Below are 16,482 nucleotides of genomic sequence, written 5' to 3' on the forward strand. Positions count from 1 at the left end.
TAAATGTAAAGGAAATCTTTGATACTCCCCAGCCAAGGGACTTGGGCAATATTCAGAAGGATATATTGATTGTGGGAAAGGAAATTCTGAGCTAAGAAACATGGGTTGGCATTTTGTATCAGGAGAGGCAATAAAATTATACTTTGGGAGAATATTTGAATTGAGAATAAACTGTTGAAATTGTTGCCTTCTCATGTTGTTTCTAGTATATTTGGAATAGGGTTGTTGCATCGAGAACATAGAGTTTTAAGATGGGCTGACTTGGGTTTGGAACTTGAAATGTAGAAGATCGCTAATAAAATGGGAATTGCAGTTTTTGGATGAACTTACAGAGTTAATTTCAAATGGGCTCATCAAGAAGGCAATCCCAAACATGATTATTTGGAAGTTTAACATTTTGGGCATATATATATATTATGTTAAATCTTTTATGTCTTCAAATGGAATTATTAGAAGTTGGTGCTTGGTAAGGTAATGTGTCTCTTTTTAATTGCAAGTGTTCAGCTCCTCCTAAAGTTGAAATTTTTACAAAATTAGTTGTGATGTCTCATAGAAAAAGGTCCATTAAAAGGAAAAATTGAAAAAATCTCAAATACACTTTTTACTTAAAATAATAAATGAAATTGTTTCTGGGGGATCCAGAAGACTTGCACGAAGCAAGACAAAAAATAGAAGACAACCGCAACAACAAGCGATAATGAAGTAAGCGTGTGGCATGCGTCGCCTTCAATGGGCGTATGACATGAGTGGCTCCAACAAGTATGCATAAAGCCTTTTGCAACTCCTGCAAAATCCACTTTGCCAAAATGGTAAAAAGATAATGTTTGTTAAAATAAGTAAGATAAAGTTATATTAAAATAAGATTAAAATATTTTTTAAATCAAAATATAGAATAGTCAAGATAAGGTTGAGAAGTATTTTAAGATTTTTATCAAATTATTTGTTAAATTTTTTAGAATACACTAGAGGACATATGTGTTATTTTCTTATTTATAAAATTTAAGATAAATTTATCTAAAAAGAGAATAGATAAATTTATCTAAAAAATCACACATAAGAAGTCATGTGACTTTTTTTATAAGGGTCGTCAAATAAATTTAACAAATATAATAAAAAATACTTTTGTTTAAAATGTTTTTCATATCTACAAACAGTATCTAAATGTTTAATTAAGTATACTATGAGTCTACCCCCAAGGCATAGATCGAGCGGTCAGATGAGCAATATGCCGGTATCAATTCGGTGGGTTGAGAGTTCAATCCTTGCCCTATGCAAGGGCTAAAGACCCAACCTGCAATTTATCTCTTCCGATATAATCGAAGGCACAAGTATCGAGGGACGCATAAGAACGATCATCTCAAGTATATTATGAGCCTTCAAACACACGTACATCTTCAATTGTTTAATTATTCAATTATGTAATCATTAAATTATTTAAAATCTTAACATTTGGCAATTCACTTCTACAGAAGATATGGACTCCTAGAGAATGGATAGGTCTTTGGGAGACCATCTCAGAGACTAACAATCTCTTAGAGATTATAAATTACCATGTAAATTTTTCCTTAACTGGGAGGTCCCATACAATGTGTAAAATAGATAATTTTGATGTCCGAAAATCTCTTTAAAAGTCCTATGAAAAGGATAATTTTTTTTTAATAAAGAATTATAATTCTACCATAATATCAGGATAAATGTTATTCATAAAAATTCTAATCCTAGTGGATTTCAGAATATCAGGATAAACATTATCTGTAAGAATCCTAATTTTAAATTTTTTTGTAAGCTCCATGCTCCTCTATAAATAAACAAACCCTTATTTCAAAAAATGTACACCTTTGATATTGGTGTTAATACAGCTTTTAAATTTCATTGTTTTCAATGTTTGAGTTAAGTATCAAAGTGTTTGTACAAAGACTTCCATGCTCCCTCTGACTGTTATCCTTTTTGCAAATTCAGGCACCTTGACGACGATATTTCTAATTACTAAATTCATTGCTGTGTTTGAGCGACAACAAATTGAGATGGATTGTTTAAATATGAAAGAAAAACTGTGCAAGATGGGTATCCTTCCATATTTTGAAAGTTCTTGTGTTTTCTGCAATGTTCAGATGGAATCAACAGAATGTCTTTTCTTATATTGTCAGGTTATTTGATCTCTAGGGAGTAGAATTTTTAGCTAGTGGGGTTAGTGTTGGATATGCCTAGGATCTTTGAAGCCTTTGATTGATCAATGGCTTCTCTTTGCCCATGGTAAAATGCAATCGTAGATATGGCTAACAATGTTATTTAGAGGAATGTAGACAATTTGATTGGAAAGAAACAAGATTATTTTTGTCAATGGTTCTTCAAACTTAAACTAACATTTTTGTCTTATCCAATAAAAGGATAGGTTTTTAACTTTAGGAGTCGAACTTTTCCCTTCCATATGGGACAACCAGCTTGATTCATTCCACCCTTCCACTTAAGCATTGATGAATAACTCCATGTTCAACCTTATTGCCCATTAGTGGACATCTCCACCTCTAAATTTTTGGAAATGGAATGCTGATGAAGCAGCCAAAGGAAAACGTAGTTTGTTTGGGATTGAGGGGATGCTTAGAGAATTTAATGGCATTTCTTCTTGCATTTTTCATGTCCTATAAGAATTAAGAGCCAAACGAGGTGGAGTTGTTTGCTAGTACAAAAGCCCTGGAGTTATCTTTGGAGAAAAATGATTTTCAATCAATTTCGTGAAAAATTGAATTAGATTCTAGCAACATAGTTAATTCAACTTCCAATCTACTCTCTTGTGAAAATTCTTGAAAATTATGGGACTATCAGAAAAAGTTGGATGGGCAGGCTGAAAGTTTTAAGCTCAGTTACTTTTGTTTATGTGCTATGAAATGCTAATATATAATTGCAGATTCTCTATCTAACAAAGCTACCTCTCTCAACAAAGAGTGTTCGTTGCCTTGCATATAGGAGTTTTGTGAAGATGCAAAAGGATACAAACTTTTTGATCCTTGATCGATAATGTTAAGTCTAACTAATATTTAGAGGTGATATTCTATTAAGGTTCTTTTTCTTGATTTTTCCTTGTGGTTGGTGGGCAAACTTTTAATGTCTTTGATAACTCCTTAACAATGATAGTATTTTTTTTAGTGTTCCTTTAGAAGTTGATGTTTATCCAAATGCTCCTTTGACACTTAACAATTAACTTCCTTGTTTTGCTTGTATGATTATGCAATTGTAAAGTTTTATCTTGCAAACAATCACTTATTACTAATCTTCTACTTCTGAAAAGGGAGCTACACTTTTGTTGAATTTATTTATGTTGAGGACTCTAATAAAGTGAGTGTCCTGTTGATGTTTTTGTTGGGCAATTATATTGCCTAGGTAACTCTCTCTCTCTTATTTCCAACTTTGAACTGAGTTTTGACCTCTTTGTTTGTACCGGGGCGGCACATCTATTAAATTAGTAAATTCTCTCATCCTTTATCAACAAAAAAAGATTAAAAATATATAAAAAATACAAAATGTTCAAGATACTCTCAACTCAACCCCAATTCATCATACTCACTCCACTCTAATAGTTTAATCATTTACCAAATACCCATTTTAGTATGTAAACCTCACAACTCACCTCAACTTGGCTTTGAACTCAAAGCCAAACACATCAAATACTTTTATATAATGAAATTCACATTACTCACCTCACCTCACTTCAATCCCAAGCAAAACCTACATCATGAGCTGATAATGAAAACATGAATAGGGCAAGGTGCATAGAGTAACAAATTAGAATTTTTATAGCTAATATAATAATTTTCTATACCATATTCTGAAAAATATAAAATTTAAGATAAATAAATTAAACCAACAATTGAGTTCCATCTTGTGGTCATAAGCTAGTAACATATAAAAAAAAATCATGAAAATGAGAAAGCACTGTATAGAAAATTTGGCCCCTTCAACATCAATTGAAGCTCCCTTGAAGATGGTAAGCTTCCCCTTGTGTAATATTAGTTTTAGGACTTGCATTAGGACGGTCTAAATCGAGCCTACAAAGGTTTACAACACTCAAACAACACATAAACATTAGTGAAATAATGAAATACAACAAAACAACAATTTTTTTCTCCTAATATATAATTCATCAATAGTAAAATGTTTGAGGAGAGGTATCAATGATGGCAAGCTCAATGCATTGTGTGTGCGTGCGCGTGAGGGAGAGAGAGAGAGACTTCAATTTTATTAAAATGCCTACTTGCAAAGCCATTAATGTAGCATAGAGGTGTCATTCAATCGCCAAAGAGATTAGCTAATATTATGCTTCATCCTAAGATTAGCTTTATGTTATAAATTTTAAAGTGTTAAATCCTTTCTACAATTTTGAAAATTTTATAATACTAAATTGGGGTTATTAATATTTTTACTATTTACTATTAGTAGTTTTAGGACTTGCATTAGGACTATCTAAATCAAACGCACAAAGGTTTACAACACCCAACAAATACATAAAGATCAGTAAAATAATAAAATACAATAAAACAATAATCTTTTTCCCCTAATATATAGTTCATCAATAATATAATGTTTGAGGAGAGATATCCATGATGGCAAGTTCAATGCATTGTGTGTGTGTGAGAGAGAGAGAGAGAGAGAGACTTCAATTTTATTAAAATACTAGCTTGCAAAGCCATTAATGTAGAGGTGTCATGCAATCGTCAAATAGATCAGCTAATATCATGCCTCATGACCAAAAGAGTACATAAATGCTATCTGATGACAATTTTAAATTTTAAAAATTTAAATCCTTTTTACGATTTTAGAAATTTTATAATACTATATTGGGGTTATTAATATTTTTATTATTTACTATTAGTCAAGTCTAGTATTTATTCTTATTTTTACAATTTACAAAAGTAGTAATGTTGTTGATCTTTTTGATATTATAATAATATTTTAATCGTTATTAATATTTTACTATTTACAATACTGACATTATTGATATTTTTACTTTATAATATTTTTTATCATGTATAAATTATAAAATTCATATTTTCTATTTGAAAACTCAAAAACAATTAAAAACATCCCAAAAATACTGTGTAACACAAATCTCTAAATATGTTTTCATCAGTCTCTACATAAGAACAAACATTAGTTACTCCCTGAAAAGAAGTGAAATAAAAGAAATAGGAATTTTTCAGTATTTTATCATTTTCTAATAAAAAAATTGAGCAAAACACAATTATTTTTAAAAAATTAATACTAGAAGACCACCTTCTCGCCCATGTAAGACTCCACGCTGGTGCAGGGGTCACCGATGAATTGGTAGTATTATTCTATGTTGCACGAAAATAGAAACAAAAAACATTTCTAATACGAAACAGAAACATGAAAATGGTATTTTTCAAAAAAGTTAAGAAACAGAAATGCTTTGTGTTCTAGTAGCTTCAGAGCTTGCATTAGAACTGTCTGCTCCACTCCATGAAGCTCTATATATATAGCATCCAACAAATATACATTGAACATTAGTACAATGACATTAAATAAAGCACAACAAAAAACTACAATTTTACAAAGATCCTTCACTTATTCCTCCTACTCCTGCCAATAAACTGGTATCAAGAAGTATTTTTAGAAATCATAGTTTACCTGTTCCCCGAGATTCAGTCCCTGATCGAATTTTTTCCACTGTCATTACACTATCTTCCAAGCCATTATCTTTCACCTAACCAAACATGTCAAAAGAAAAAAAAAATCAAAACTAAAGCAAGGGCATAGCATTAGTACTAAATGAATATCCTCAAACCGTATTACTATTTCACAAGGGACTATCCTTCACCTAATCAAACATGTTGAGGTAACACATAGCAAAAGAACAAGATGTTTTGAACATAACAGATCAAGCAACCACACATGATCAACAAACAAGTTCTTATTAAGAGATGAGATAAACACTTACCAATCCTAAAATCAAGTCAGCCTAATCTTGGATGCAGTGCCAGAGGATAAGGCATTTTCTGTGTCCCTTGTCCATCCATTCTGCACGGCGTGTTCAGTAGAAAATTAACCCCTAAATTTATCATCAAGTACTTAAAAAATGGGGAAAGAATATAAGATATATTAAGGACATTGGCCAACCTTCAAAACTAAAGCTGACAGAAACACCTCCCTAGCTTCATGACTTAGAGACCCTACATCATGCTCAACAAGAAATAATGCAGACATATTAGTTTTTTGAACATAAAAAGGATATCACCAATGTAAAAGGCTTAGTTTTCTCAGCTAATGTATAGAGAGAGAGAGAGAGAGAGAGAGAGAGCAGAATGCAAACAGATGCATTCAAATTAACATTATCCCAAAAACTCGTCCCATTTAATCAGAAAATCCACTAAGTGGATAAACTCCTATTTTAGATTGATATGATTCAAGCACACACAATGACGGCCAATAAAAGTAAGCACGACAGCAAGAAAAGATTGATTCATTGAAGAAGAAGAGAAGAAATTGGGGAAGAATCCAAGTGGGAAAGAAGGGGGAGGAAAAAATTTCAGCATAGGAAATCTCATAAAATTGTATTTCAATTCAATAATCACATCCATTCACATAGCAAAATGGAAAAAGAGGAACCAAGTAGCTGCTCCACCTCCCTGGATAGAAACTCTTAGTTGACTTTATCTAAATCCTACTACTTTTTTTTTTTTAAAGAAAAAATCACACTCAAGAGGGAATTGCAGGATAAAGTTTGAGAACCAGTCGTGAAGACATTATATTTGTTATTTGAACAAATCAAGTAAACCCACAATATCCAAAAATTTTAAACTCAGTGTGACATTTAGACTCCTATCATGGCATAAGGAATTCCACTTAAAAGGCCCCAGATGGGTCTCAAAAGATTGGTGACACTTCTGTTTGACTAACATTTTACCAAAGTACTAAAACTCATCAAGGTGTGTGGTTCTGAGTAGAAAATAAATTCAAATTTTTTTGAAAATATTTTTGAATAAATAAAGGGACTGATTTATCCCTTAAGTAATCCATTTGACACTTAACAAACAGACATGTTAAGTCCCAAAAACACCTACAACGTACATAGTAGATTAAACTAAAAAAATACAAGTACAACATCGAAGAAATATATATTTCCAACCTTGCCAATCCTTTGAAATCCCTTACATAGCAGCCATCCAAGCATTCCATTACGCCCCAGAACTCACATAGTTTCAGAGAGAAAATAAACATGCAGCTGTTACAGAAAATAAGAGAACAAGAAAGAAGATAATGAAGAGATAGCTTACTTTCAATTACAGGATTTGTGAACAGAAGAAAGTCATTTTCCAGTTCAATTAAAAAAATATTTTGAGCTCTACAGAAATCAAGTACTAGTTCCTTCCAAAGTTGTATTTGCTTTTCCCTGGTGTCCTTAACTGGCTGCAAGTTAGACAGAAGAATGCTTTCAAAGTGAGCACCAAAATTTTAATCAGGTAAAGGCTTGGGAGTGAATAGCTTAAATAAGCATGCTTGACATTATAACTATTTGAATATGTGGGAATCTTTGGAGTACAGATGAAAATAAATATTCAACCATGCGTGCAAAGTTTGGAAATAACTATATTGGATATAAATCTGAAAATTAAAGAACCAGTAAAATTGACATCCAGGTCAGTCATTCATTTTTATATCAATACGACACATCTGAAAACCATAGAGGCTGGAATATAGGAGTTCTGTACCAAAAAACTTTTCATTGTTTAAGGTCCTAAGGGAACCTATTTCGTAGGTTAGAAATTTGCAGAAGAAACATATGGCATCACTGGTTTTGGATCCAAATCATAGGTTCAGTTTACTATGTTTAGCAGCATCAATTTGGAGATATCAAAATAGTATGGTATGGACCCAGACAAAAACAAAATAGTGTGATACTGAAGGAAATGATAGAATCTGAGGGAGAAGGGTGAGCAAATCTAATGGCATATACATGACCAGAAAAAAGGAAACCAGGTAGATGCTAAAGATGTTCTGAAAGTTTCATGGAGGGTGGATCACTTTATTATTAAAGGGAATATTGCAACACTTCCACCCAAACTATACTCATGGAACCATATAGTTTATTTGCAAGGCAACAGGAAATGCAAAGAGTTTTTTTTTTCTTTAAAAAAATACATGCTTGTTAAGAACAATGATACTGCATAAGAATGGCAATTTCAATTCTTTTTTATTTGTTAAAATGTGCCAAGTCAAGGCCTACTTAAAAAAGCACGCCATTGAACATATGGGCTCTTAACAAATCTCTCCAGCTTCATAAGTACTTAAGAAAAAAAAAAAATTAAAACAAAAGAAAGCAAACTGTTTTTCATTTTTCTTTTACAGGTAACAAGTCAAAAGCATCAAAAGCACAAGCTATTACGTGAAGCATGGTGGATAATTGAAGAAGTGGGGCAGCTTGAAATCACCCAATTTCTGCATCCTTCTACCTTATTACTTTATGAGATGTATGAAGTGAATCTGTTTAATAGATAACAATTAGGATAAAGCAGTTCGCAAGCAAACATATAGCAACATCATTCGTGCAAAGAAGTTAGCAAGCAAAGATATAGCAACATCAATCATTGCACGATGCAGTATAAGCAAAAAATTCAAAAAAAAAATCCATTTTCCCATCGAACTTAACATTTGGTTTAAATATCACATCCATAATTGAACATATTTATAGACTTGGATATCCAAAGAAAATGGGATCTGTAGAAGCACACATACATGAATATAATATACATTGATAAATTATTTGCAGATAATATAGATGGATACAAAGGATCTTTCAGACAATTTACCAAATAAGTGGTGGTCATCAAACAAAACAATGGGCACTTGCTTGGAATCAAAAAACCAACAACAACAACAATAACAAGCCTAAATCCCATTAGGTGGGATCAGTTACATGAATTCTATATCACCAACCATCTCTATCCAGGAATAAAGCAAACCATAAGATTAATACTAGTTATGAGCTAACCGGGCAATTGAGATTTGTCAGTGTAAATCACCTACCTAGAGAAGAGTCCAAGATGGTGAGAGAGACACGGGGTGGGTAGAAGGTCTTACCTATTAGCCACCTGAAGGAATACATATCCTAGACGGCTATAGATAGGCCTGACCAGTTGAGTTCAACTCATGTTTGGGTCAATCATCATTTAACTATGTCCCAACTTTTGAACACATAGATTGTATGCACGAACCAAAAACCAATCACTATTGTCAAAACTATTATATAGAGGGAAAACAAAGGTTTTACATTGCCCCTTAACTCAAAGCTGTGTCACGGTAATTTATAAATTTTGAACTTTGTGCACATATAAAAATGGGACCTCATGTAACTAAAAGAAAGATATGAATTACATAAAAAATCTCGACTATAAAAATGGGCATTCGAGTGAGCATGTCTTTTACATATGTCCAGTAGGTTGCTCCAAGACTACAAAAATGTCTTGAGAGAGAGAAAGAGAGAGAGCACTACAAATGCGCCAAATTATATATAACTCCAGCTGATTAAAGCACAGTAGATAGAAGAAAAGCGGGAGCTCTATTCCTGATCAACTGCAGAAACTAAGATAAATTCCCAAAAATGAAAACCAGAATTCTCGAATTTCCTTCTACATGTACATTTTCCCATTAAATAACCAATCCAATAAATGAATTTCAAGACAAAACCCATTTTTTTCACTCAATTCCCAAACCAGACAGGAAAAACAAGCCAATCAGCCTTCAATTCTTTCACTTTATTTTTGCTATCTTTCATTTTCCATTTTCCTCTCCTCATCAAATCCAAATCCAAATGCAATGAAAGCAAAACAGATGAAAATCCGTCGATTCAATGTACCAAAAGAAGGAGCACTCAAGCACGCAAGCTTCGTTCGTCCTTTCCCCTTCCTACAGATACGTGTATATATATATATATATATATATACAACCAGTAACGTTTACAAGGATTAAAACTAGGAGAAGAATGAATCGAATCAATTCAATAGCGGTGATTGATAAATACTTCTTGAGTACTACAAATCTGGAACTGAGATGCATGAGGTAAGTGATCGAATGATCGGTACCCTGCTCTGTCCGTCTGTCTCTCTCTCGTAATTAGATACGATGGACCAAGGTGGCTGACGACCGTACTCCAGCGTTGCCATTGACTACAAATGAAGTTCGAAGAAGACGATGGTTGAGTAAGAATGGACTTACCGGCGGGTGGCGATGATCAGCCTGGTGGATTAAAAGCGCACCACTGGTAGAGAGAACACAAAGAAGAAATGTGGTGCAGCACTGGTAGAGAGAACACAGAGAAGAAATAGAATGGAAGGCATTAGGGTTACACACATTTTATATTTTATTTTTTATTTTTTTTATTTTATTATTATAATATTGCTCGGGCGGTTCGGTTCAAAAGCGAACCGCGAAATCTCCAAACCGCAAATAGCATGGTTTGAAGATTTCTTAAACCGCGTCGAACAGCTCATCCAAAAAAACCGCATGGTGTGATGTAGTTCGGTCGATTTTTTTGAACACCCTTACCTTGAACCATCCATAGTACTAATAAAACCATAAGCATAAATTTACAGTTAATTTTGTAGATTAGCACACTGTCATGACCCAAGTAGTAATTCAAGGGCAATATAGTAGTAATATTATAATAATAGTTAGGAGATATTTTAGAAGCACATGGGGTGCATGTGCTAGGCCGCTATTGAGCTTGTAATGCCTATATAAGGCTACTGCTATTGGTTTGTTAGGATATGCTGAAAATTGATATTGAATCTCTGAATTTCTCTTTCTACAATTTCTCTCTCTCTCTCCATTGTTCCATTCCTTCTCTCCCTAATTCTATTCAATCTCCCCCTTCAATTCTTCTATGTTTCTTCCCCAAAATTCCTTCCAATTACTTCTAAGATCCTAGCTAAACCCTAGGGTCATGACAAATTGGTATCAGAGAAGTACCATCATCGGCTGGTTTCTATTGCGACTCTGATTTGAAGGCGAATCTGACTGGGGCTCAACGGTGTGCTGCTCACTTGGGTCGGAAGGTGATTTTGACCAGGGCTGACGGCCTTGCAGTCGAACGGACTGGGGTCGACCGGCAAGCATGCCAAAGAAGCGGACAACAGTCGTTCGTGAGAAGCGGACAATGGAGTGACGCGAACAAACGTCATTCGTGAGAAGCGACAGTCCGTTAGAGAGTTAAGCGGACCACCGGGCGTCCACGACTGTAGCGGACGTCCCGAAGAGGCGTGAGTCCATCGAAGGGTGAAGCTGACGGCCTAGGCGCATGCGACTGAAGCGGAAGAAAGGTTGCAAGAGCTCCGTTGGAGTTGACGACAGAGGTGAAGAAGGCTGTCGCAATCAGTTTAAACGGATCTGAAGGAGAAGCAGGAGATTGGCTCTCGACAGCGAGTTCTGGTGATTTTGGAATCAGAGGTGATTGCAATTGGGCTGGGAGCCTTGGACGATGATTGGGTTGAGAAGAGCCGCCATTAATTTATGTGGGGGTTCAACTGATTGATTTGGATTGAGTGAGACGAAAGTGGCAGAATAGATCTGGGTGTTACAACGAGCATTCCACCTTGATCGGAAGGAGATTCCGACCATTCTGGAGAGCAGAACTGGATTCAAAGCCAGGCAATTGAGGCTGGGTAGACTGCAAAAATAGGTGATTGAGGCTGGAACGTTTCTGGCAGAATTAATCTCTAGCGGTGGCTTGCGGTGGTGATCCAGTGGCAGGAACGATAAAGTTCAGAAGGCAAAGAGGCATATGCAATTGAGAACGAAGCAGAAATACGATTCCAATTCGATTTTTAGGCTGCTGAAATTAATTTCAGCAAAGGGATTTGGGTGTTGATAAATGATTTCTCAGTTCCAATTTGAAGGTCTAGAGTTGGATTATCATAGCTGAACAATTAGTCCTAGGTTGTGGTTTCCAATTCAAATTGAAGGCTACTAAACAAGGAAAACAACTGCCAAAAAAAAAATCAGCAACTCCCCTAAACAGTCATGACATTGGATGCTCCTTTTGGAAACTTGGAGAGAAGGTTGGGGCACTTTGAGAGAAGGGTGAATGGGTTTCTAGATGAAATGAGGGATCAACTACAGGGTCTCATGGACATGTTCACCTGCCAAAGTCAATCATCCATGAAGAAACTAACTCCAAACATCCTAGAGAATACCAAGAGGTATGCTTCCTCTTTCTTATCACCACCTCCTTCATCTAATTGGAATGAATACGAAAAAGAAGTGAGAAGACCTAAAGAGGCAACTACCCAAAGGCTGCAAAGGAAGATGCTTGGAGATCGATGTTTGTCTAATGTGGTGGAAGAATTCTACAAAATCAAGCAAGATGGGTCAATAAGGGAGTACGAAATGAGGTTTGAAGAGCTGAAGGCCTTGATGCACAATTATAACCCCTATTTGACAAAGGGTTATTTCGTTTTAAGCTTCTTAATTGACTTAAAACCAGAATGTCGATTAGTGAAGGGGATTCAGCCCAAGACTGTCAAGCAAGCTGCTGATGGTGCCCGATTCCACGAATTTGTGTTTGAAGAACAAAGGAAGGAAGAGGAGGAGAAGCTGAAAGAAAGAGCAAACAAGGAAGCAAGGAGCATTGATCATTTTATGGAAGAGTTGGAGCATGAATCAGAAATGAAGGAAAGGCGGAACCAGGAGCGTGGTGAACACCGCAGTGAAAATTCTGCCCCATCCAACCGAAATGATGAGAACTGCTATGAAGATGGCCTATTTGTAGCTGAAATATCTTCTAATGTTGTGAAGGTGTGTAGCATTGATCCTAAAATATGCCACAATGTTGCTGTAAATTTTGAGGTTAAGGAGCAACATTAATTGAAGGCTAAAGGACTGCAAGTTACAGCTGTTGCCGGTGGCCGGAAACAGCTAAATTCAATGAAGGCACTAGATGAGGATGTATTGACTGGATTTGACATCATATTGGATCCCCAATCTATGGGTACAAGCTATCTTAATTTGGTAGCTATCACCAACCCACGGGAAATGGTATGCCACTCCTTGGAGGAAGATGCAGCTGTGATTGCATTGATTATCATTTTTGTTTCAGCTGATGAGTATCCAAGAACAAAGAAGAAGCGGCCTAGAAAGGGAATGATAAAAAAAAGAACAACCAAGCTAGAGAGAGTTGGTATTGGTTGAGGAGTAATGACTGAATTGTTGTAAGTTCTTGGGAACAAGAACTCTCTCAAGAAGGGGGGAATTGTCAGGACTCAAGTAGTAATTCAAGGGCAATATAGTAATAGTATTATAATAATAGTTAGGAGATATTTTAGAAGCACATGGGGTGCATGTGCTAGGCCGCTATTGAGCTTGTAACGCCTATATAAGGCTACTGCTATTGGTTTGTTAGGGTATGCTGAAATTGATATTGAATCTCTGAATTTCTCTTTCTACAATTTCTCTCTCTCTCTCTCTCTCTCTCTCTCTCGTTCTCCATTATTCCATTCCTTCTCTCCCTAATTCTATTCAATCTCCCCCTTCAATTCTTCTATGTTTCTTCCCCAAAATTCCTTCCAATTACTTCTAAGATCCTAGCTAAACCCTAGGGTCATGACACACACCAACAAGGTTAATTGCAATGATTGCATTAACAATTAGATGCATTTTAAGATGTGTGGTTTGCAATTTTGCCCTAGACATGTTTACAAAATAATCTAGTGATCCAAGAGTATCAGAATGCCTTACTGTCACTGCTAGGCGGTGACAATAGCTAGTTCCCTGATTCGGTGAGAATCAGGAAGTCGCAACAGAGAAGTAACAGGGGAGAAACAGAAAGAATAGGAATAGAGAGAACAGATGAAGAGGAGAGAGATGAGAGAAAATTGAGAGAGAATTCAGATTCTTTTTAATGAATTTCGATAATCCTCTCCAAGAGTACCTTGGAGGGAATATACACTCTTAGCAAGGGTGCTGCCACAGCAGATCACACCTTACCAGCGGTTATAACAATCCTTTTTGTCCTATTCTGGCCCTCACATGTGGGCCCTCCCTAGGTTAATAATCTGATAACAGAATTATAGCTAGAAAATGTAATAACAAAATTACAACAGTAAGAAATAACAACAGTAAAATGAAATAAAAGTGATAGCAAGAGGAGAAAAAATTCGAATTGGGAAACTCAGTGGCGGCTTCTGACACTTACATTGACAACCCCTCCACTGCAGCTCAATATCATGATACCCCTTTCCAACTACTAAAGCAGGAAAAACCTGATCCACAAAATAAACTGTTTGCTGATGCAATTAAGTTTACAACTGAGATAAATTAAAGTTTAAAACTGAAAGTTAGCTTCCAGAATTATCCAAGAAATGAAGTACAACCATGACTATGACTTAGCCAACAACTATAGAAGAAATAAGTCTATACCATAGTTGTCTGGTTTGTAGAATACAGTATGGGGGCATGGTACACCACATTTCTTGGAACATGGTATGGGGGGTAGGTTTCTATGGTTGGCCAAAGTGGAATGCCTCCAAAACATCACGCCCGCGCGCGCGCGCATTCAACAACTATTTTTGAAAATATTTTGGGTCTTGTCTTTTTTGGGGGGATTAAGTTGTCTTATATTTTATTTCTAATTTCTCTTTCTCTATTTCATAAAATAACTGAGCATAAAATAATAACTGAGCATCAAATAATTTTCATAAAATAATTATCCCCTTTTCTTATATTTTATTCTCTAATTTGTATTTGTTTTCTTCTTTAGGCTTATCCCCTTTTTTTCACGAAATAATTTTTTTCATTATAATAACAGAGCATAACAAGTTATATATTTGATGTTGGTCCACTATATAATATTTACATTTTTTCCATTATATACTAAGTGTAATGCCTACCAAATACATAACTAAGGTTATATATTTACATTTTTTCCAGTTCTCCAATCTAGGATAACTGACACATGTACCATGGTGTTCCAAGAGGCCAAAGCACCATGTTTCAGTGCATGAGCATGGTTCCCGGGGTGGTAAGGGGAAACTGTAACTATGGTCTATACCAGATTCAGACAATAATGCATTTGTACTGAGGTTTATAAAAATATAAAAAACTTGATGAACTTAGATTAATGGCAACAAAAACATCAGATGAGCTTACTGTGAGCAGATTTTATGGAAGACACTCAGAGGTCATTGGTAGATATACCCAGCATACAAAGGAGCTCAAAGCAAGCCATTGAATTGTAAACACATCAGCAAAACAATAAAAGCAAGAGATTCAATATTGTGAAGAACTTAAGAATGGAGCAGTTACTGCAATGATTAGGTGGTTTGCTAAAACCATAGCAATTATTGGGTTGAAAAAGGAGTGGAGTGACACCTTTAACTGCCACCTAACAATTTGTCCTTCCGACTTAAGTAAAAAAGAGTTTTAAAGGAATTCTTTTTTGACCATGCATTGGTAGCCTAAAAAATTAGGGTGACGCAAATCAAGAACTTGAAAGAAAACTTACCCATCAAAAAATCCATCTCAACAACCATAAAAAAATAAGATTACGTTCGGATAAGGTACTTAAAATGACATCATTTCAAATTCTTCTATTTCTTGAGTCCAAATCCAAATGCTTCCAAAAATTATGTAACCAAATATGGATTTCAATTTCAGATTCCAAATGGCAGTAACAAGGTCATTTGAACCTATCCAAACGCAACATGACCCCATCCAAGCACAGCCTTAATTGAATTGTCATAAATGAAGAGTGAAATCGTTTGCTTATGGAAACAAATAAGACTCCTTAGACTTCAGAATTGAAAACATACGGGATCACCAAAGCCCCCATCGATCAGACCATAAAACAGGAAAAGGAACAAAAGAAAGAAAAAAGAAACTAGTCCATCGAGAAAACAGGTTGCAGGTCATATATGGGATGGAATCCTAGCTATCCAAAACAACTTAAATTCATGTAAGCACAACGAACCAACCCTACTCCAATGATATCAGCAGAAACACAGTTGCATATGTTACCTTGTCGATGCATTAATGTCGGTTTGCAGAAGCACTGACGGAAAAATTAGCAGCGCTTCAAATTAATGTGGGTTTGGCGAGGGCGACGCTTGGCGCCAATCGGTAGCAAAGAAGTATAGAGTGGTCGCAAGGAGCCGATGCCGCGCCGAGAGACTTCGAGGCCGTTTGGATAGGATTTTGTTTTCAAAAAAGAGCTTTGAAGTATCTCGGGGGAGATGTGAAGCCGAATCGGGAACTCTGTGACGCCGGAGATGACAGGGCGAACGGAGCGAAGAAGATGAAAGGCGAGAGCCTAAGGACGCTGGAAGCAGAAGCAGCAGCAGCAGCAGCAGCAACACCTTTCTCGTTCTGGGTCGGCAACCAGGGCCGAGGGACGTTGGAGATGATGGCCTCAGTGATGACGGACAGGAGATGTTGCGAGGTAGGAGAAGGGAGAGGAGAAACTGATTTTGGGTTAGGGAT

At 35.7% G+C, this 16,482-nt stretch overlaps 1 long non-coding RNA gene across 6 annotated transcripts; it reads right to left on the bottom strand.

Moving 5' to 3' along the window:
- Nucleotides 1-3,773: 3,773 nt before the first annotated feature.
- LOC127790348 (uncharacterized) lies at nt 3,774-16,482 on the bottom strand. Of its 6 annotated transcripts, none has more exons than XR_008020760.1 (7): nt 16,021-16,482; nt 14,201-14,267; nt 7,290-7,422; nt 7,142-7,162; nt 6,133-6,185; nt 5,954-6,033; nt 3,774-5,719 (listed from the first exon to the last, which is right to left on the bottom strand). It is a non-coding gene; the product is annotated as an uncharacterized LOC127790348 (long non-coding RNA). The 6 variants fall into 6 exon arrangements; XR_008020758.1 differs by lacking the exon at nt 7,142-7,162 and adding an exon at nt 8,399-8,496; XR_008020759.1 differs by lacking the exon at nt 7,142-7,162 and adding an exon at nt 8,399-8,496 and having other exon boundaries at nt 14,201-14,284.

This window comes from Diospyros lotus, chromosome 14 (genome assembly GCF_014633365.1).
Source record: "Diospyros lotus cultivar Yz01 chromosome 14, ASM1463336v1, whole genome shotgun sequence".
Classification (NCBI taxonomy): Eukaryota; Viridiplantae; Streptophyta; class Magnoliopsida; order Ericales; family Ebenaceae; genus Diospyros; species Diospyros lotus.